The 23,553-nt window shown below is 43.1% G+C and overlaps 1 protein-coding gene across 2 annotated transcripts in view; it reads right to left on the bottom strand.

Annotated features, from left to right (window-relative positions):
- LOC138750107 (glycogen synthase kinase-3 beta-like) overlaps positions 1-23,553 on the bottom strand; it is a 397,322-nt gene that overhangs the window by 345,412 nt on the left and 28,357 nt on the right. Inside the window, exon 2 of one of the 2 annotated variants that reach the window (XR_011349071.1) lies at positions 13,439-13,818. The exons of the other annotated variant lie outside the window; for it this stretch is intronic. The gene's annotated coding sequence lies outside the window, so the exon portion shown is untranslated. Of the gene's footprint in view, positions 1-13,438; positions 13,819-23,553 lie in introns of those variants that run through there. 2 annotated transcript variants of the gene reach the window in all.

The raw sequence follows: 23,553 nt of genomic DNA on the forward strand, positions 1-23,553 counted from the left end.
ATGTCTGCCTGTCCTGCATCAGACTTGTCAGCCACAAACGAGCCTGCAGCTGACGTGGACTTTTTACCCCCTCCATAAATCTTCGTCCGCGAAGCCAAGCCAAAAAAAGAGATATTCAGCAGATGATATAGTTAAATTGATTTCATTAATTAATGCTGCAAAACAACAAGATAATCAACCAATTGTTGTATCTTTTGGTGCTGAGAAGGCATTTGATCAAGTTGAGTGGAAGTTTTTGATTAAAGTATTGGAAAAAATTAATCTTGGTCCTTTTTTAGGCATTGGGTTAGGACTTTATATGCAGGACCTACGGCAAGGGTGGTGACAAGTGATCAGCTTTCAAAATTTTTTTAATTTATTTTGTTGTACAACAGGGTGGTCCTCTTTCACCTGCTTTGTTTGCTTTGGTGAAAGAGCCTTTAGTTTCGACAACATTATAGTATTAGGGGAAATCACTTGAGAGAAAATGAATATAAAATTAGCTTATTTGCGGATGTCATTTTGGTGTATTTAACTAATCCAAAAACTTCACTAAAATCATTACAGGAGTTGTTGAATAAGTATGGTAAATTATCAGGATTTAAAATTATTTGGGAAAAGAGTGAGATTTTATCAATAGCGGAAGAAAATTATATGGATTGTAGACAAATTACTAAATTTAGATGGTCAAATAAAATTAAATATTTAGGAGTAGTTGTAAATAAAAAAGATCACAAATTATTTAATTTGAATTATGTACCTTCATTAAATAAGGTTAAAATTGATTTAGATGAGTGGAAAGATTTACCATTGACATTAATGGGAAGAGTGAACTTGTAGAGCTCGTCGAAAGACCCAAAGACTTGTTGATCCAAACCAAGGCTTTTATTAGCAAAAGACCGGAGCTCTTCACAGGTGGCCGACCAGTCCGGAATGATCCGACCTGGCTAGGGACACAACCCTTTAAGGCCCAGACAATAGGTGTGGCTTAGCTCTCAGCCAATCGCTGTAAGCACAGTCTAGATACAGTAACTATATACACTATGTACATTGGTGATAGATCTGTACTATCACATTCACCCCTTCTTGGAGAATTGACCCTGGGAAAAAAAACAAAAACGAGGGAGAGAATGAAAGGAAGGGGTAGGTCAAGGACTGTAGCGGTCAGGGGGTCTGACCATCCGGCGTGACCGCCGTGGTGCCGGGATTGGGGTCGCTGGAGTGGTGTCGCCAGCGGGCTCGTCGGATGCGACTGCTCCGTCGCTCAATTCCCCAGTCGTTTTGTCAGCAGGGTGGCCCGGGTCATTGGGGTGCTGTTGGTCCTTCTGTTGCGGCACGGGGCCTGGAGAATAAGGAGTTGGGGGGTTTGCTGGGTCTACCGCATCCTGAGCTAGGTCCCGCACCGAAACAGTGTCCTCCCGCCCGTCTGGGAACTCCACGTATGCGTAATGTGGGTTCGCGTGGAGTAGAGTCAATCGGTCGACCAAGGGGTCGTTCTTTGAGTGCCGGACGTGGCGTCGCAAAAGGACGGGGCCAGGGACGGTGAGCCATGCCGGTACAGTGGTTTCCGATTCGGATTTCCTCGGGAAAAGGAACATCCTTTCGTGGGGGGTGGCATTTGTTACAGTACATAGGAGGGAGCGGATGGAGTGTAAGGCACTAGTGAGAACCTCCTGCCAGTGAGAGGTGGGGAGACCTTTAGACTGGAGAGCCAGTGTAACCGCTCTCCATATGGTGGCATTCTCCCTCTCGACCTGGCCATTACCGCGTGGGTTATAGCTCGTGGTCCTGCTTGAAGCAATATCACACTCCAGAAGGTACTGTTGCAGCTCTGCACTCATGAATGAGGACTCCCTATCACTGTGGATGGAATTGGGGTACCCGAAGATGGTGAAAATACTGTGAAGGGCCTGTATCACTGAGGTGGCAGTGGTGTCTGGGCAGGCCACAGCGAATGGGAAGCGGGAGTACTCGTCGATGGCCGTAAGGATGTAGGTATTACGGTTGGTCGATGGTAGGGGCCCCTTAAAGTCTACGCTAAGACGCTCGAAGGGGCGGGTGGCTTTGATAACGTGGGAGTTATCCGGACGGAAGAAGTGCGGCTTGCATTCAGCGCACACCGAACAGGCTCGGGTCATGGAGCAGATCTCCTCGACTGTGTAGGGTAAGTTGCGCGCCTTGACAAAGTGAGCAAACCTAGTGACCCCTGGATGACAGAGCGCCTCATGGAGTTTCCGTAGTCTGTCCATCTGTATGCTGGCGCACGTCCCCCTGGAGAGCGCATCAGGCGGGTCGTTGAGCTTACCAGGCCGGTACAGGATGTCATAATTAAAGGTGGAGAGTTCGATTCTCCATCTGCCGATTTTGTCGTTTTTTATCTTACCACACTGGGTGTTGCTCAACATGAAGGAGACTGCGCGTTGATCAGTCAACAGTGTAAAGCGCCTCCCAGCGAGGTAATGTCTCCAACGACGCACCGCTTCAACTATGGCCTGGACCTCCTTCTCGATCGAGGAGTGTCTACTCTCCGGACCCTGGAGGGTTCTGGAGAAGAAGGCTACAGGCCGACTGGCCTGGTTCAAGGTGGCTGCCAGGGCGAAGTCGGATGCATCGCTCTCGACTTGAAACGGGACAGACTCATCGATCGCGTGCAGCGTCGCAGCAGCGATGTCAGATTTGTTTCGATCGAAAGCCGCTGTGGCTTCGGTCGAGAGGGGAAAAGAGGTGGTCTTGATAAGAGGACGCGCCTTGTCGGCGTAGTTTGGAACCCATTTGGCGTAATACGAGAAAAGGCCCAGGCAACGTTTGAGAGCTTTCTGGGTATGTGGGGGGGGGGGGGGGGGTAAGTCCATTAGGGGACGCATGCGGTCAGGATCTGGCATGACTATCCCGTTCTCCACCACACAACCTAGAATAGCGAGTCGTGTGGTCCGGAAGACACACTTGTCCAAATTGTAAGTCAGGTTTAGCTGACGGGCAGTTTGAAGAAATTTGTCTAGGTTGGCGTCGTGGTCCTGCACGTCGTGGCCGCAGATGGTGATATTGTCCAGATACGGGAAGGTCGCGGTTAGCCCGTTCTGGTCCACCATCCTGTCCATTTCCCACTGGAAGACCGCGACACCATTCGTGACCCCGAATGGTACCCTGAGAAATTGATATAGCCGCCCATTCGCTTCAAAGGCCGTGAATGGTCGGTCCTCGCAGCGGATCGGGAGCTGGTGGTAGGCCGAACGTAGGTCAATAGTGGAGAAAATGCGGTACTGGGCGATCTGGTTCACCACATCCGTGATGCGTGGCAGGGGGTACGCATCCAGGAGCGTGAAGCGGTTAATGGTCTGGCTATAGTCGACCGCCATCCGTAGTTTTTCCCCATTCTTGACAACCACCACCTGGGCTCTCCAGGGGCTTGAACTGGGTTCGATGATGCCCTCATCCAGCAATCTACGCACCTCACTCCTAATGAATTGCCTGTTTTCGTAACTATATTGCCGACTTTTGGTGGCCACAGGCTTCCAGCCAGGAGTGAGGTTTGCGAAGAGAGCTGGCGGGGCAATCCGGAGTGTGGAAAGGCCGCAGGATTGGTCCCGGGGCACGGGGGCGGGTTGCTCGGGTGCTTCGGGAGTGGGGCGATGGCAGACCGAGAGGGGGGTGTGGGGTCCCCCAAAGTGTAGGGACACCGTTTGGAACTGACACTGGAAGTCTAATCCCAGCAACACTGGGGCGCACAATTGGGGAAGGACGAATAATTTGAAGTGGGTGTCCGTCACGCCCTGTACTTCCAGCGTGGCGATGCAATACCCCTTTATCCCAGTCGAGTGCGACCTCGTCGCTAATGAGATCCTCTGGGTAGTGGGGATAATGTCAAGTCCCCAATGGAGGGCCAGATCTGGCTGGATAAAACTGTCAGTTGACCCAGAGTCAAATAAGCAATTGGTGTAGTGTCCATGCACTTTAATCAGTTCCATTGCTCTGGTGAGGGGATGAGAGCATTGCTGGTTTAATGTTATTGAAGCAGTTGACAGGGGAGTTTTGCGCGATGACGTCACGCAATGGGATGACGTCACGCAACGGGATGACGTAGTCAACGCTCGAGGAGCAGGTTGGAGGACCTCCCGGAAGTGCTGTTGTGGCGGCGTTGGCGGGTGAATGGTAAGTAGTGGGGTTTGTAGTTGCTCGTGATTGGCGGTGGGTAGGTCGTTGGTCGCGGAGGTCGGGCCCTGGCGGTCGTCAGCGATGGACGCTAGGGTGAGCACCTGGTTGGCCGCGGGGGCGGCTGTGGCGGCGGCAGCAGCGGCGGTAGCGTCGGCCCCTGGGGTGTCTGTGGCGGCGGCAGCAGCGGCGGTAATGTCGAGTGTTCCGCACGGGGGTGAGAGGCGGGCCATCACCATGGTTGCGAGGGTGGGTTGCCCCTTCCGGGTTCGGTGTCTCCGTGACGTCAGGCGTTGCCGTGCAGGGGAGCCCTCGCTCTCATTGGACGAGAGCTCTGGGGAAGAAGAGTTTGAATGGGATAGCAGCAATTGGGCTTCACACGAGGCACTGTGTTTGCTGGCGGCCATTTTAGACCTACAGACTGCAGCAAAGTGGCCCTTTTTAAGGCACTTCTGGCACCTGGCTTTTCTTGCTGGGCACTGGGACCTGCTGTGCTTGTCCCTCCCGCAGAAATAACATTTCGGGTTCGCACGGGGCAGTGTAGCAGCAGCCGACAGGCCGTCAGTTTCTCTTGGGGTGGTAGGGTAGAAGGGCACTCTACTCACATCAGAACGAGGGGTCCAGTCCCTAGAGAGCTCGGTGGACTTTAAGGCTGCATCCTCCATTGTGATTGCAATCCGGGCCATGTCCTCTAGTTTTTCTACCCCTTGTTCGAGCAAGCGCAGCCTCACTTCATTTGATCTGAGCCCAGCCACATAGGCATCCCGGACGAGGTCATTTGTGATCTCGGCAGCAGTTTTGTCCACACAGTTACAGTCCTTGCCCAATGCCTTTAATACTTGTAAATATGCCCTGCTGGACTCACCGGGCTGTTGCTTCCTCGACGCAAGCACAAGCCGGGCATGAACTCTGTTCACCGGTTGATCATACAGTCCTTTCAGTACCTTTATGGCTGCGGTGTAAGTGGTCTCGTCCTGGATGTTCTCGTAGACTCTCAAGGACACCATAGACAGCAATGCTGTTAGACGCTGGTTATCCTCCTCCACCTCAATGAGTCTCAGGAAGTTTTCAAAGTTCAGCAGCCAGAAGTTAAAGGCTTTGAAGGCTGTAGCTGACTATGGGTCGATATCAAGTTTTTCTGGCCGAGTTAAACGCTCCATCCCTTTAAAAAAATTATTTTTGCTAATAAAATTGTAGAGCTCGTCGAAAGAACCAAAGACTTGTTGATCCAATCCAAGGCTTTTATTAGCAAAAGACCGGAGCTCTTCACAGGTGGCCGACCAGTCCGGAATGATCCGACCTGGCTAGGGACACAACACTTTAAGGCCCAGACAATAGGTGTGGCTTAGCTCTCAGCCAATCGCTGTAAGCACAGTCTAGATACAGTAACTATATACACTATGTACATTGGTGATAGATCTGTACTATCACAGAACTGTATAAAGATGAACATTTATCCTCGAGTACAATTCCTTTTACAATATATTCCTTGCGTAGCTCCAAAATATTGGAAATAAATAAGATGTCAAGTTATTCTTATGGAAAGGTAAATTATCAACAGTTTCTTTACAAAAATTGACTTGGTGTTATGAATTGGGTGGTTTGCAATTTCCTTGTTTTTATAATTATTATGAGGTGCCACAGATGAAGTTTATTCATTGGTTATTTGATATTGAACTATCTCCTAGGTGGGCAAAGATAGCGATGGATCAAATTTTGGAAAACAATATTAATCATTTTATTTATAAATGGAATCGGTTAATGTTACAAGAATTTAAATTATATATTTTATGACATATAATGAACATTTGATGCAATCACAATTTAATTCCTGGTTCGAAAGGGATAGTTTTGATAAGATCTCCATTATATCAGAATAAATTAATTCCCTTTTCATTATATAATCCTTACTTAAAAGATTGGAAATTAAAGGAATACTTAATATTATAGATCGTTTTGAAGCATGAAGTTTTGTTCATTTAAAAGATTATAGGAAAGATATGAGGGATGGTATTTACAAATATTTGGAGGTACAGGGATTGATAGGGAGTAATCAGCATGGTTTTGTCACGGGTAGATCATGCTTGACAAACCTGATTGAGTTTTTTGAGGGGGGTTACAAAAAAGGTTGATGAAGGGAAAGCTGTGGATGTTGTCTATTTAGACTTTAGTAAAGCTTTTGACAAAGTTCCCCACAGGAGGTGAGGAAAAAAGGTGGAGGCACTAGGTTTAAATAAGGAGGTAGTGAAATGGATTTAGCAATGGTTGGATGGGAGGTGTCAGAGAGAAGTGGTAGAAAATTGTTTGTCCAATTGGAGGCCGGTGACTAGTGGAGTTCCTCATGGATCGGTCCTGGGTCCACTATTGTTTATTATATATATTAACGATCTGGAAGTAGGGGTGGAGAATTGGATAAGCAAGTTTGCGGATGATACCAAGATTGGTGGTGTTGTGGACAGTGAGGAAAATTACCGTAGATTAAAAGGTGATTTAGGAAGGCTGGAAGTGTGGGCTGAGAAATGGCTGATGGAATTTAATACAGATAAGTGTGAGGTGTTACATTTTGGAAAGGCAAATCTAAATAGGTCACATGCATTAAATGATAGGCTATTAAGATGTGCAGAGCAACAAAGGGATTTAGGAGTTGTGGTAAATAGTACCCTCAAGGCTGATTCTCAGGTAGATGGTGTGGTGAAGAAGGCATTTGGAATGTTGGCCTTCATAAATCGGAGTATTGAATTCAAGAGTAGGGAGGTTATGATGAAATTGTACAAGGCATTGGTGAGGCCAAATTTGGAGTACTGTGTACAGTTTTGGTCACCAAATTATAGGAAAGATATAAACAAAATAGAGAGAGTGCAAAGAAGGTTCACAAGAATGTTGACAGGATTTCAAGGTTTGAGTTGCAGGGAAAGGTTGTGCAGACTGGGGCTTTTTTCTCTGGAGCGTAGAAGATTGAGGGGGGAACTTGATAGAGGTGTTTAAGATTTTAAAAGGGACAGACAGAGTAAATGTGGATAGGCTTTTTCAATTAAGAGTGGGGGAGATTCAAACTAGACGGCATGGTTTAAGATTGAAGAGGGAAAATTATAAGGGGAACATGAGGGGAAATTTCTTTACACAAAGGGTGGTAAGGATGTGGAATGAGCTTCTGGCAGACGTGGTCGAGGCGGGATCATTGGTTACATTTAAGGAAAGACTGGATAGTGACATGGAGAGGAGAGGACTGGAGGGGTATGGACCGGGTGCTGGTCAGTGGGACTAGGAGGGTGGGGATTTGTTACAGCATGGACTAGTAGGGCCGAACAGGCCTGTTCTGTGTTGTAAGTGGTTATATGGTTTATGTGGTTATATGATGTCAACGCATTGTGGAGTGTTCAGAAGAGGTTACCAGGAAGTTGCCTTGATTGAAGAGGTTTGGATTGAATTTTTTTTGCTGAGGGAAGTATATTAGACTGCAAACAATATCTTTGGATGACTGTTGACTTGCATGCTCGAGAGGTGGCTTCAGATAGTGGTTTTATGGATGAAAGGATGGGAAATACTGTATTCCTCGAGGAATCAGTGTTGGACTCATTGATTTTTTTTTTAAATCGAGATTTGAAAGTAGATGCAACAATGTCTAAATTTGCATTAAATAGTGTGGGTTTTGCCAAAATGGATGAGAGCCTGTTCGTGCTGGCAGAGGGTTCAGTAAGTCTTGAGTCACAAAGGGGAAAATGCCCATGTTGGATGGAAGGGGATTAGATTACTGTATATTACCCTGATGTTGGTGGCAGGTAGGTGATTGAGGTGTTAGAACATACATAGACCATAGAACACTACAGCACAGTTCAGAGCCCGACAGCCCTCGATGTTGTGCAGACCCAAACATTCCTTCCTAAAAAAAAGTACGAAACCCTCCCTACCCCATAACCCTCTGTTTAAATGTTCCCAATGTTTCAGCTTCCACCACCATCCCTGGCAAGTCATTCTCATAATCTTCTTGACCTCTATCACGTCTCCTCTCATCCTTCTGCACTGCAAAGAGAAAAGTCCCAGCTCTATGAACCTTGGCTCATAAGACTTGTTTCCCAATCCAGGCAGCATCCTGGTCAAACTCCTCCGCCCCCTCTCCATAGCTTCCACATCCTTCCTAGAATGAGGTGACAAGAACTGAACCTCATACTCCAAGTGAGTCATACCAAAGATATGTAGAGTTGCAACATGACCTGTCAACTCCAGAATTCAAACCCCCTAATAAGGAATCTCAGCACACCATAGGCCTTCTTAACTCTCCTATCAAACTGTGTGGAAACCTTGAGAGATGTGTAGATTTGCAAAATCAAGGTTTCTCTGTTCATCCACACTCTGAAGTAACCGACCATTAACTAGACTCACCATTCTGGTTTGTCCTTCCAAAATGTATCCACTGATCTGGATTGAAATCCACCTGCCACTTTTCTGCCTAACTCTGCATCCCATCTTCATCATTTTATAACTTTCAACAGCCTTCATCTCCATCCACAACTCCTCCAATCCAACCTCCGTATCATCCGCAAACTTACTGACCTATCCATCCACCTCTTCATGCAGGTCATTTATGAAAATCGCAAAGAGCAGAGGTCCCAGAACAGATCCCTGCAGCCCCTCCACTGGTCCCCAACCTCCAGGCAGAATCTTTTCCTTCCACTACTACTCTCTGCTTTCTTCCTACATGACAGCTTTTATATCATGAGGTAATTTTTCACCTATCCCATGACTCATGACTTTCTGCAGGCGTTTCTCATGGCCGACCTTCTCAAATGCCTTGCTAAATGCCACCACATCTAGCACCCTACCCTCATTAATTTATTTTCTAACCTCCTCAAAAGACTCCATTAGATTTGTGAGGCCCAAGCTTACCTTCACAAAGACATGCTGACTATCCTTGAGTAGACTGTATTTCTCCAGATGTTCATAGATCCCAACCTTAAGAATCCCTTCCATTAGTTTACACGCTAATAAGGTAAGACTCACCAGTCTAAAATTCTGAGGATTCTCCCTACTACCTTTTTTAAGAAAGGGGACTACATTTACCATTCTCCAATCTACCCGAGACATGCTGCCATCTCCCCCCAGCCCATCCAAGTTATGCTGCCGTCTCTCTCTCTCTCCTCACCCACCCGTCACACTGACATCTCTCTCCCCCCTTCCCACACAAGTCACGCTGCCATCTCTTTCTCTCCCACTCTCTCCACTGTACCAGCACCAGAAAAAAATTGCCAGATTTTGGAGCTTTCTGGATTTTGGATGTCTGAAGAAAGGATTCTGTACCTGTATTCCCTCCTGTGGATCTCATCACTACTCCCATCGATGTCATTGGTCCCCATGTGGACCATAACATCCAGCTGCTTGCCCTCCCCCTTCAGAACACTATGAACTTGATCTGAATCATCCCTGACCATGGCACCTAGGAGATGACATTCCATCTAGGAGACTCCATCTTATTTACAGAACCTCCTATCCACTTCTCTAACCAACAAGTCCCCAATCACCATCTATCTCTTCCGCTCCCCACTCCTCCCTTCTGAGCCAATGGTGGGGGAGGGGGGGACCCACTGTGCCAGCGTAATGGCCACCTCGATTTATACCTGGCAGTTTGTTACCACACTCCCCCCAGCACCCTCCCCCAGTATCTAAAACAGAATACTTGTTGAGGAATACAGCCACAGGGTGCTCTGAGAGAGTAGGGTTAAGGGGGCTAGTTGGGGAATGTGGCTGAAGGAAGTATTTTGACAGCAGGCATAGATTTGATGGGCCACTATGCCACAAACAGATTTCTCTGTTTCCCCTTTCCCCTCACCACCAGACGTCTGTCCGCCATTCATCATCACAAGATCAAAATAACCAACAGGGAGACAGAACAGGGCATGGGCCAACCAATAGAAAGTACAATCGTTCAGCACAGACACAGGGTCCCATGGGGACATTACAAAACCGACACAGGTGCATGATTTTACAGATGAAGTATTTTGTTAAAGAGTCAAACTTGATATGCAGTGGCCAATGAGCCATTAGGCTGAGTAGGCTTAATCCCAGGGGCCCAGAAGAAGGGGGGGGGCTGGCAGGAACCGGGTCATCGAGCACCCAGGCAGGAGTGGAAACTTCAGGCTCCCGGCAGAAGCAGGGGCAGGGACCTCAAAATTCTTTCAAACCCAAAACTGAATACACACCTCAAAGTTTATTGATGCCTTTTTGACCCCCTAGGATTTTTCACCCCCTTGGATCATCCCATTGACCACCCCCCACCTCCACCAGGGGTCAATATCGACCAATTTGGAGACCCCTAATATTTTATTTAACATGACTTAATGTCACTTTATTCGATTCAGCAAAGAGTGGGGCAGGGAGGCAAGGTTAGGGGACTTTACTAAAACTCAGCCTGGGGTGGTCGTTAATCTACCACAGTTGACATGGCATTGCTGTCGTGCTCCAATCTTCGATTATGCCTGGATGCAGCAAACATGGATAATTGCCATTGATTTGGCACAACCCATTTTTTATACACTTGTGGATGCATAAAACTATGGAGCAGCTTTGATCTTTTTCAAACTTCTAACATGAGAGGAAGGAGCTTGAATAATAATAACCCATTTGCTTGTTTCAGATGGTGAAGAGAATCACCATCCACAAGATTCTGTGCTTTTCTAAATGGCACCTTGGGGAAGTAGTAAAATCAAATTGCATGAGTGGTTTGTTAAAGAACATACAAGATTCTATCGTACAATAAATTCTGTTCTTTACTGGGCCTCGGGCCGAGTCGGTTCAAGCAGCAAGTCGGAGGAGGCGGTGACCAGAGTTCGGGCAGTGTTCAGAGGAGGAGCGAGGTGAGAGTGATTGGTCAAGGGCCAATAAAAGGAGGGTAATGAAAAGGAGCAGCCAGCGAGGAGCGCGCGAGTGTCTTGGTGAAAGAGTGGGGCTTCAAGGCTTTGGCTCGAGAGGCTTCGGCGAGCAGAGGCCAAGGTCGAGCATCTCTGGATTAAGCTAAGACTGTATATTTGCCACATATTATCTTTTTGTTATTTTCTTTTTCTAAGGTGAGGGGGAGAGAGAAGGGATGTGTGTGAAAGCAGTTTGCTCTTCTCAGTGTCAGATGTGGGAGGTCCTGGAGTCTTCTAGCCTCCCGGACATCCACGTCTGCACTAAGTATACTGAGCTGCAGGGTCTCAGGGACCATGTTAGGGAACTGGCGCTGCAGCTCGATGACTTCACTCTGGTCAGCGAGCATGAGGCCGTTATAGATAGGAGCTATAGCCTGGTGGTCTCAGCAGGGCCAAAGGAGGAGGATTAGTGGGTCACAGTTAGGAGAGGGAAAAGGGAAGAGACAGATACAGGAGGGGACACCTGTGACTGAAGCCCTCAACAATTGGTACTCCTCCTTGAGTACTGTTGGGGGGGGGGGCATTCAGGCTGGGGAAGGAATCAGTGGCTGTATCTCTGACACAAGGTCAGCCTCTGTTGCCCAAAAGGGTAGGGAAAGGAAGAGGAGCGCGATAGCTATAGGGGATTCGATGGTCAGGAGGACAGATCGGGGATTCTGTGCATACGATTAAGGAAACAGGATGGTGGTTTGCCTCCCTGGTGCCAGAGTCCAGGATGTAACTTCTCGAGTCATTTAAGAACAAGTTGGATAGGTGCATGAATGTGAAGGGATTGGAGGGTTATGGACAGGGAGCGGGAAAGTGGGACTAGAGGAGCTCACTTAAATCGGTGTGGACTAGAGGGGCTGAGATGGACTTTATTCGGACTGTAATTGTCCCGGCCTATATTTATCTTGCAATCAACATCATCTGGTCATTCTTGCATTGTTATAAAGGACCTGTGATATGTGCAAAAGAGCCATGTTTCTCAACAACATCAATGACCCTGCTTCTTCAATCCAGAAATAAAACATTTCCAAAATCGCAGATGTGAGAAGTGCCAGGTAAAAGTAAACCTTCGAGGTTTCCTCTTGGACATTTGTCCATTCCAACTTCCTCTTCTGCTCTGATGCTCCCTGACGCAAATGCTGGAATCTCTGTTCAATGGTAGCTAAAAGGAACACAAGGTTCTATTACACATACATTTAAAAGTGTCTAAAGATTTACCACAAGGTTCTGGTGTTTTCATCAAAACAAACACATTTTTTGTTTTGGAGAAAGGCGAACTGTGGGTTTAGTTATATTTAAAGCAAGGCAGAACAGAAGATGACGAGGGAAAAGTAGGAGAAAAAGGGTGAGCAAGGAATGAAAAAATTTGGAGGGAATCAACATGAAATAGCGGATGAGTGAAATGAGGAACAGTGGAAAGGAAGGGACATTTGCACAAGGAAATGGAGAGAGAAAGAGAGGGACAGTTGTGCAACTCTTTGTTGAAAACATGTTGACTTCAAGGCCTTTTCCTCATCGAGAGGAGCAGGTGAAGTGGGTGAGCTGGGGCCGGGGAGGAGCAGGAACAACAAAGAACAGAGAAGAGAGATGAACAGAGAGGTTCTCACCAGAACTGTCTCCAACCCTTCGGGTGCTCAGATGCATGGATCTTCAGTGCCCTCCCAGCACAGCATGAGAAATCCCCTCTCAATGGGAGACTTTGAGCCATCACAGGTCTAAACACTTCCTTGGCTGCATGTTTGCCCGATGTTCACACTTGGCAAATGCCTGATGCTTACCCTCTACCATTTCTACATACCCTCTATTTCTATTAATAACTGATCAACAGGACAAACGCACCCTTCAAAAGAAATAGAAATTCTGAAATTTAGGAAAGAAAACAGAAATGTAGAAACTAAATGAGCTGATAGAGCATCTGCATTATTAACATTTCGATGCAGCTCGTGACTTCACTGTACTGCTGGCATATTTTAACATTTGGTTCCCATTTCCAGTCTTGTTTCTATGATTGGAAGTTGTCTGGTTTCCAATCGATCTCCTCTTCATTTGATGAGCAATGGACAAGTCTGGCACGACTGGAGCCTGGCTGCTTGATTAAATTAATGGCAGTACATCACTTTCAAAGAATTCATTCCAAGAATTCCCATTTGCCGCCATTTTCATTTCCATCGCTCCAAATATGGTTCTTAATTCAGTGCCTCATGTGCAACAATTTTCTAAGGCCCAACACTTCTAAGATGCACCACTCTAGCAGACATTTCATTCAATAAACACACATTTTGCAATACTATTGCGATTCTGGCATACAAGTCTGAATCACTCACCACAATTCAGTGGAGAAAGTTCTATTGAACTTTCTTAAATGCTGCATTTTTTTCAAACATTTATTTGAGTGTACACAGTTCTTTAGTCAATGATCATTCCATTTATTTTAGAGTTTTCAGAGCAGTTTATGAAATGATAGCCTATTTATGACGTGCTAGGTAAAGATGATTCAACATTTGAAATCCAATCAACTGCAAGAAATATTTTAGAATGGTTCAAAGAGGTTGGTGGATCCCCACTGGTAATTTGCATATATTGAAAATGTCTAATTTACCAGCAGGAAGCATCACTTTGATTTGTTGTAATTAGAGAAGCACCTTTCAATGTAAGCAGCAAATGTTGAAATGGTACCTGTGGTCTTCCGAAGCTGAAGTACATTTGGAACAAGGTCATTGCTCAAGGACAGCAGGCATTTTGCTGATTCTTGTAACTTTTTGACAGCATCTTCATGTTCAGAAATTTCTTCTTGAAGAACCTGTGATTTCAAAATGACACAATGACTCATCCACAATAAAATTAAGATTTATTTCTCTAGATCTTGGTTTCGCCAATGCCTTGGTTAATTTTGATATTGTCTTGGTGTCAAGGAGATAAACAGATTGTGAAGAAGATTCTCTAAAATTATCATAAATACCGACAACTCTCTGGCCTGCTTTGGGGAGAGGAGGCGAACATTTTCAAGCACCACAGGATATTGGGATTTTCTCAAACAACCAGATCAAACTTTATATTGATCATTACTCATTACGTATTTAATATGCCTGATCTTTGTACATTTTCTGATGCTGTTGAGCTCATCATCTTTATCTTGTCTACATCTCTTGGCCGGCCCTGAAGTCCCCTTGCAAACCATCAAGATCACAAGAATATGTTTAAAAATGTTATGATAGCTGGCATACTTGAAGCTTAGATTCACATCAGCATTGGTAAAATAATGCTGAAGAACTCATTTGGCTTTTCACCACTAATGGACATAGATTTGGATGCAGAAGGTTATTCTGCATTATCGTTTTTCTACCCATCTACTTTTACTCCAGGTGTCCCCTCTCTCCATCATTGATCGGTAAATATATATTCTCCCTCAGCAATCTTACCCATTCGCAACTCCTATTCCCACTTGAGCACTTAATGGCCCACAGCTTTTCTCCATGACCATCAATCCCAAGCCATTTACTGCAATAAATTGTCTGCCTTTTCTCTGACTGCATGAGCAGAAATGCTCTCCAAATATATAAAGCAAAACGGGAAAGAATGATTTGTCTTTCTAATGTAAATTTCAATTCCTAAAACATCAACTACAGTGATCATGATGCCATTTGTTTCGTTAATGATGGAGAAGGATAGGTCTGAGCCTCGGGTTGAGATTCTAAATTGGAGAAAGGCCAATTTTGAGGAAATGAGGAAGGATCGAGAAGGTGTGGACTGGGAAAAGTATGTGTGAGGTCAGTGGAAGAGCTACAAGGGTGAAATTGGAGAGTAGCGACTTTGCATTTTCCTTTCAAGATGAAAGCCAAGATTAGCAGGCTTAGGAATCTGGTTTGGAAGAAGAGGGGTGGGCAACAGGTACAGACATCAGAGAGCAAATGAGAAGTTTATGAAATGATAGCCTATTTATGACGTGCTAGGTAAAAATGATTCAACATTTGAAATCCAATCAACTGCAAGAAATATTTTAGAAGATGGAAAATGCAAGAAAAATCCTCAAGCAAGAAACCAGGAAGGCTATCTGGATGATAATGGGGTAAATTGGGTCAGCAAGTTTGCAGATGACACTAAGATGGGAGGTGTTGGGGACAGCAAAGAAGGTTTTCAAAGCTTGCAGAGGGATCTGGACCAGCTCGAAAAATGGGCTGAAAAATGGAAGATAGAATTTAATGCAGATAAGTGTGAGGTGTTGCATTTTGGAAGGACAAGCCAAGAAAGGACATACATGGTAAACAGTAGGACACTGAGGATTACAATAGAGCAGAGGGGATAAATTTAGGGGGAACATGAGGGAGAACTTCTTTACACAGAGAGTGGAGGGAATGTGGAACAAGCTGTCAGCTGAAGTGGTGACTGTGGGCTCAATTTTAAATTTGAAAAGAATTTGAACCGGTACATGGATGGGAGAGGTATGGAGGGCTATGGACTGGGTGCGTCAGTGGGGCTAGGCAGAAAAAGGGTTCAGAACAGACTAGAAGGGCCAAAGGGGCCTATTTCTGTTCTGTAATATTGTAAGGTTTTCGGGTTCGAATACTTCTTTGAATAAATCAATCTCTGCAACCTTGCAAACAAATCTTACCTCCAAATGAGCTCCAAATCCCAACTCCCTTCTCCTGTTCCTGAACCCTCCATCTATGGTGTTATCGTCTCTGAACCTGGTGATTCCATTAATCATTTCCTTGCTTTGATTTGATAATCCTGGAGGTAATCCAAAATTCTGCCACAATATCCTTCATCACCTGGTCCCCATTAAACGGATACAGGCAACATGAGAAAACCCAGACTGAAAATATACACCCAATGAGAACAGAACTGTTTGGCTTTTTGGCTGCAGTTTCCAATATTGCCCCCACCATCTGGAAGCAAATTGATTGTTGGTTCTTCATCAGGCTCCCATGAAAAGGTGATCAAGGTGGAATGAAGGGAGCTCAATTTCCGATTTCAGGTGTCAAACTTACAAACCTCTCATGTGCCCTTATCCACTGTTATTGGATGTGCACATTAACATTATTTCAAAGCCTTCATGCTTCTACTCGTAAATTAGAATGAGCAACATTACACAGTGATTTATGAAATAACAATTTTAATTTACTGTGATATTTTTAAGTTCTTGCTGCAAGATTTCTGGATTAGAGATGGCTTCCAGCTGAACCATTCTTCTCTCTTTTTCTACGCTCTCTAGCCACAAACACAGCTCATCGGCCTTCTCTTGCCATTTTTTTTTTAATTTTTTTTATTTTTCACACTATGAACCATTTTAACCAAAAAACACACAAACATTTCCCTCTCAAATATACACAGTGTCATTTTTCTCCCATTTTTCCACCCTCCCTTCCCTCCCTCCTTCTCAACCCCTTTCCAACCCACTAAACATTCAATAAATACAATACAATAAACCCATGAAACAATGTCATCACACCATAAAAATAGACAAGAAAATTGTGTCATCCACATTTACATGCTGGGTCAGTTAATTTTGTCTTCTTCTCATTCTATCATTTTAGTTCCATCGGGATTTTGTACCAGAATATAAGGACAACTCCAATCTGAGTGTGAAGGTCTAATAAAGTCATCCATCATCATATATTCCCCCTCCTGATCCATGATTTACTCTTCTGAATGTTTATTCTATATGGGGGCTGTTTGATGGGATTTGCTTCTCCTACATCTACATCATGGTGAATCACTGATGTCTTTTTTGAAACATTAGGGAACAAATTTGTGTCATACAAAAGTCATTCTTTCAACTGCATCTGCTCTTGGAACTTAAGATGGCCTAACTTGTCTTGCAAATTTTCCAAAATGGCTGAGTTAGACAGCTGCAGAGGAACCATGGTTTCTTTAAGGTCATCCCCACCAGATCCTGTTTCCATAATCTTATGATCTACCACTTCCTCCACTCTGTCAACAGCCAAGACCTCTGATACAGATTGTTCTCCACAACCCGTATTCTCGTAATAAGGTTTCAACATATTGATGTGACAAACCTGAGTTTTATTCCTTCTGCCTGGAGTGTTAACAACATTGTGAACATCATTCAGTTTTGATTTAATTTTGCCCTGAGCCATTTCTAAATTCTCTTGAGCCAAAGTCCACACTTTTGTTACCTATCCTTTAATTTAGAAACATAATCTCACAAATTCAACTGTACATCCTCATTAACCCACTGTCCTTCTATCAAGATTAAAGGACCAAACACAATTTCAAAAGGGCTGAATCCTAATGACTCCTGCACGGCCTCCCTTGCTGCAAACAACAATAAATGAATACCTCCATCCCAGTCTTTGCCATTCTCCGTACAGTAAACTCTCATCATATATTTAAATGAAATCTTTCCAAAGCTCCCTGAGTTTCAGGATGATCCACAGATGAAGTGATCTGTTTTATTACCAACTCATCAACTAACTGTTGAAACAACCCAGACATAAAGTCCTTGATCACTCTGGATCTCTTTCGGTCGTCCAAACACTGTGAAAAATCTTTCCAGAGCCTTTACCACCATTTTGCCTTTAATATTTCTCAGTGGTATAGCCTCTGGAAATCTCAACGCTACAAACATAATTGTTATTAAGTACTGATTTCAACAGAGAACCTACAAAATCCACAATAACATTGGTGAAAGGTTCTCCAACAACCGGAATAGGTTGTAATGGAGCCACTGGAGGACCCTGGTTAGGTTTCCCCACAACTTGACAAACATGACATGTCCAGCACCAATTTACAACATCCTTCCACAAACCAGGCCAGGAAAATTGTTTCAATTTTATTCATGTGTTTTTTACACCAAGATTACCACCCAAAGTTGTACTGTGGGCTAGATCTAATATTTCCTTCCGGTAATTTCTAGGAACAATCACCTGATGAATCACTCCCCACTCCTCATTAGCAGGAATATCAAGAGGTCTTCATTTTCTCATCAACGCTTCACCATTTAAGTAATATCCACAAGCCATTTCTTTAATCTCCTGTTCAGTTACTGCTTTCTCCCTTAAGCTAACAAGATCTGCAACTATTTTCTGTTTCTTGAATTAACTCTTTCCTTGACAGGGAGAAATCCTTACTCTCACAATGACCATGCTCTTTTAAAAATACTTCAGAAGCACTGGGCAAATCTCTATAACTGGATCTTCTTCAGCTGTCATCATTTTCTTAGTCACAGACCTGGTTACTGCACATGCAGGATATATCTCACCATCCTCTCTAACCACATCCTTTCTAGGTCAATTTGTCAATCTTAAAACTGACTCAACTTTCTCCTCTGCCAAATCACACCCCACCAAAACCAAACACCTTCCATGGGTAACTTGAGAATGACTCCAACTACCACACGTCCTTTGACTAATTCTGAATTTAGCACATCCTTGTGAAGTGATATTGGCTCTACCTCACCTCCAACTCATTTAATCAAAGTTGTCTCCCCTGTGACTGTCCTTTGATCCATAGTTAAAACACTTTCTAACAACAATGACTGAGCTGCCCCAGTCTCTCAAAGAATTTTAACTGGAACCTGTGGTTCTCCCTCCTTTATTGAGACAAAGCGCTCTGACACAAAAGGCTTGAAAACATCTATGACCTCCTTACCATATTTGGCACCTCAGTTCTCCTTAAATTCCACTGTTTGAATACATCCTTCTGCTAAAACCTGTTTTTCTGTTTTCTTTTTCAAGACTAGACAATTCGCAATCACATGACCACCTTTCTTTCAAAAATGGCATACAAATGCAGAAGTTCTGTCCTTTCCAACCTTTCCTACATCTTTTTTCTTAACATTTTCTCCAGACTTTATTCCAGGCCGACTATCCTGCTCCATACTAACCTTATGAACAGGTTTTTTTAATCTGTTCCACATTAGCTCTCTGAAAATGCCTATTATTCTGGAATGTATTTTTGTGAATCAGAGCAAATTCGCCTGCGAATCTAGCCACCTGTTGCCACGTACCCACCTCTCTCTCAACCAGGTGTAATTTTATCACCTCTGGGACACACATTTTAATTTCCTCTATTAATATTAATTCTCCCAATCTGGCAAAATCATTGTTTATTTCTTTTGAGGTGCACCAACGGTCAAAACATACAGATTTCTTCAGAGCAAATTCCAGATAAAGTTGATTCCATGTTTTCATCAAACTCCTAAACTTTTGTCCATAAGCTTCCGGGACCAACTCATAAGCTTTCAGAACTGCTTGTTTAACAGTATCATAATCTGCCACTTGCTCTGCAGTCCAGCTACAGGATGCCATTTGTGCTTTTCCCTTCAATTCACCTTGACGCATTAGAGGCCACTTTTCTTTCAGCCATCTTCAGCTCTCAGCGACCTTTTCCAAAAGCTGAAAATATGTATCTATATCTCCCTCATCTAAAGGAGGCACTAGATTTACCTCTCTACTCGCCAAAACCCTCTCCCCAGGAGTTACAGCCTCAATCCCCTTACTTCCCTCCATCCCCATTTTTAACTTCTCTAATTGAAACTGTCGGTCCCTTTCAATTTCCTCATATTTCCTCTGTTTTTCAGCCTCTTCTCTTTGCTTTTTAGCCTCTTCTCTTTGTTTTTCAGCTTGGACTGCCTCATATTGTTGTCTCTGCAGCTCAAAATTAGGGTTCTCCCATTTATAAAACTGCAATGTTCAAATCCTCAAGGATGAGCCCCCATAAAATGTTACAAAGTCCAGAGGACCCCAAAAACCAGCTGCAATAGATATGCACCTCAGTACAGGGTTATTTCAACATAAGTAGTTTAGAATTATATTTGAACAAGCAAACAGAATTAGACTTTAACTTATTATTTCACCTACCTAACCCACTTAATCCCCCCTCTATTGTCTATTGTCTATTATTATTGTCTATTACTATGGGCAGGTGTGTGTAATGTGTATTTAAGATGAGAAAAGTTCTTTGGATCACAATCCAATCCCACTGGTTGCAGGCAATTCTGTGCGCAGAAGTTAGCATTAACAAAGTTCACCAGGCTTTGGAGTTTAACAGGCAAATGGTTACCACTCAGGAGGGTTCTTGCTGGTTTTCAGAGAGAGATTCCTTTTCCAGGACATTCACAACTGATTCCTTCTCAATCAGTCTTGCTGACAAAACTTTCCCCCTTCAGGGTTCTCCAAGTGATCCTCTTTCATTCAGGACACCTTTCAGACTGCCAATCTTCTCCTTTAATCAGGCAGCCTTCCAAAGTTTGGCAGCTTGTCCCGCTGGAACTCATTTCTATGATTCCTTCTCTCTCACTCCCTCCCTTTCTGAGAGGAAAGCTGTTCTGACTCTGCCTGCAAAAGTCACATGATCTCCTGGGCAAGCTGGATATCGCTCCTCTGCAAAAAGCACGATGCAAAAGTCCTGCTAAAATTCTGGGTTTTAAAATATGTGTGTGCAAGCTGCTGTAGTAATTCCTCCCAAGCCACCTTGAAAACTCTGTAAACACTGCACATTTATATATCTGAGAACAACCCTTGGCCAAGCCTACTTTCAAAAATCTGCTTGAAAGTAAACAACAATCACAAGCATTTTGTGGTCATCTCAGCCTTAAGACACCACCTTATGAATTGGTGCATTGGATCAGGTTGTGCCAGAAATATACAGAGAAGCCGCTGCGTGGAGATTTCACAGAAATACATTTTTGAAGCAGGAAAGAATCAGTTATTATTGAACGACAATGACAACAACTATTAGCACATGATCTACAAAGTAACCTTTGTTTTTATACTTTATTTAAAATCCAAATACACAATAAAATACATGATATAAACATACAAAATTTTTGCCCGAAAATATCCCCTCCCTTAGCTCCCTTCCATCCCCTACCACCCCAAACAAAAAAAAAACAAACCACCATGGCCGTATTCGATGTCACCAATCAACCATTGCATATTTAGACCCATACATTTCATATAGGGTCCCTGCACATTAACATAAAATTTATACCGATGATGTAAATTGTAAGTTACCTTTTCCAATGGAATACATGATTGCCTTTCCATGTGCTATGTCTGAATACTTAGTTCAATTTCGTCCTTCCAGGTTATAGCTATACATTTTATCGCGACTGCCGATGCCAACCGAATAAATGCAATTTGAAATTTATTTTCAAACTCCATTTTTTTAATATGTCCCAATAAAATACTAACAGGTCTAATGAAAGCTTAAATTTAAACAACTGCTGCAAAAAATCCCTAGTCCCATTCCAAAAGTGTTTCACCTTCTCACATAACCATACTGAATGTATAACAGACCCTATCTCTTTCCCACATTGAAAAGACATATCCAAAGAGATAAATCCATATCTCCTCAACTTCTCAGGAGATAAGTAAAGTTGAATAATAAAATTATAATCAATGAATCTATATCTTATGTTTACTAGTTTAGTCACACTGTCCTCACATATTGTCATCCAACCATCCTGAGGAATTGAAACAGACAAATCCTCCTCCCTCTTACTTCTCGCTTTATAAATATCTGATTGAGGCATCTTATTTTGTAATAAAGCATACATTTCTGTAATCAATCCCTTTTCCCCTCCTTCAATAATTAAACATTCATATCTAGTCCTTCTAGGTAGTCTCAAACTGTGTCCAAAATTATCCAGTAACAAAGCATGGACCTGATAGTAAGTAAACAATATATTTGAAGGAATTCCATATTTGTCCTTCAGTCTTTGAAATGAAACAAAATATAACAACTCACCATAACAACCTCTGACCAATATAATTCCTTTCTTTTCCCAAATTTTCAGGAATACATTATTTATTGAAAAAGAAAGAGAGCTTATTATAATTTAGCCGAAATTCAACCTTCAGTACCAACAGCAACATTTGTCCTTTACCATAATTCCATCAAATGTTTTAACACCAGTAAATTATAATTTTGGAAAAGTTGAGGATTCTATTGATAAATAAACTGATTCATTCTGTGTTCATGAATCTAAGCCCTTTGAATTTTAGCCCAACTTCAAGATTGTTGGGATTCAACCATTCAATTAATAAACTTTAATTGTGCCGCCTCATTATAATTCTGAAAATGTGGGAATTATAAAACTCCAAGTCAATTTTTGTGGAGACACTCTCGCCAATTTACCTTTCCATAAAAAAGATCTTACCAGCGCATGTAAATCCTTAAATAACTTTCTAAAATTCCTACATGGAATCGATTGAATAAAATACTGAATACGGGGGGGAAACATTCATTTTAAAACACTGTTGTGCTGGATACAACTAAGAAAGACAAAGGACACCCCTGTCTAGCTGATCTAGATAAGATAAACGAAGAAGATACTTGTACATTCGTCCCAACTCTAGCCAATGGATTTTTATATAAGGCCTTCACCCAACCAATAAAGAGTGGCCCAAATTTAAATTTTTCCAAAAACTTAAACAAAAATCCCCATCCTACTCTGTCTCCAAGGTAACCTTGATTAGAGAGAAGGGTTAGATTAGATGTCTTTTTTAGATTTAATTTTTCGAGTTTTGTGCTTTTTCTCTTTTTTTATGTTTTGTACAATTTATTTCAATAAATGGGTTTACTATATAGATTATTTCTTATTACAATACAACTCTGATTATCTGAAAGGGCTGTGACCGGCTGCTGCCGAGAGGCCGCTTTCCTGGATGACGGCAGTTTGATGGGACAATTGGAGAGAAAAGTTAATAGGGGAAGGTAAAGAAGAAATGTAAAAAGGGAGGGGAGGGATTTACCTGAAACGAGAACAAATGATGTTCTAATTTCATATGGAATTAATTTTTTTTTCAACCTGTGAGGTCAGTTTGGCTCTGAAAAATATTTCAGATAAATGAAGATTCATGATTTGCTTCAGTTATCCTCATTTATCTGAATTTTCTTTAAATTTTGGATAAATGAGGATTTCAGAGAATCTATTTTGGATGATTGGAGTTGGAGTGTAATTGTTTTGGAGATTAACAAGTCATCTTCAATGTAGTTTCATTTACTTTGTTTTCTTTTCACGTGTCCTTACTCGTAAGTGAATGAATTGTTACGTGGTTTTCAGATTTCTGTATGCATGCTTATATATTTAACTCAATAAAAATATTTTACAAAGAACGAGCATGTGGTCTTGCAGGTAAAAATCACAGTTAACACTTAATGACTAATTTCAAATCCACTGCAAAGCATTATCTTCATCATGTGAACCACGGCAGTTAACAGAACAAAAGTATCTGGAAAAAGCAAGGCACAACACCTTACAGGATTGGCCCAATGAACATTGGTTTGAGGGTTGCTGATGGCATTGCAACTGAACACAAGGAACAGGGTCAATCCCCAGAGACATTCAGATCTCACACCTATAGACAATACACTCAAGGCTGAGGCTTTTGACTTGTATTTGATGAAAGGCAAACCACAGATTCTTGGTGCATCTTTACGAAGAACACTATTGATTTGGATTCAGCCACAAAACCAGGACTCCCATCTTTCATCTCATGTTGATGAGAAAGATCCCAGGGCATTAACCAAAGTAAAGGGCACGTTCTTCTGGGGGTCCTTGGTTAAT

The sequence above is a fragment of the Narcine bancroftii genome, assembly GCF_036971445.1.
Source record: "Narcine bancroftii isolate sNarBan1 chromosome 5 unlocalized genomic scaffold, sNarBan1.hap1 SUPER_5_unloc_1, whole genome shotgun sequence".
In the NCBI taxonomy this organism is placed as follows: domain Eukaryota; kingdom Metazoa; phylum Chordata; class Chondrichthyes; order Torpediniformes; family Narcinidae; genus Narcine; species Narcine bancroftii.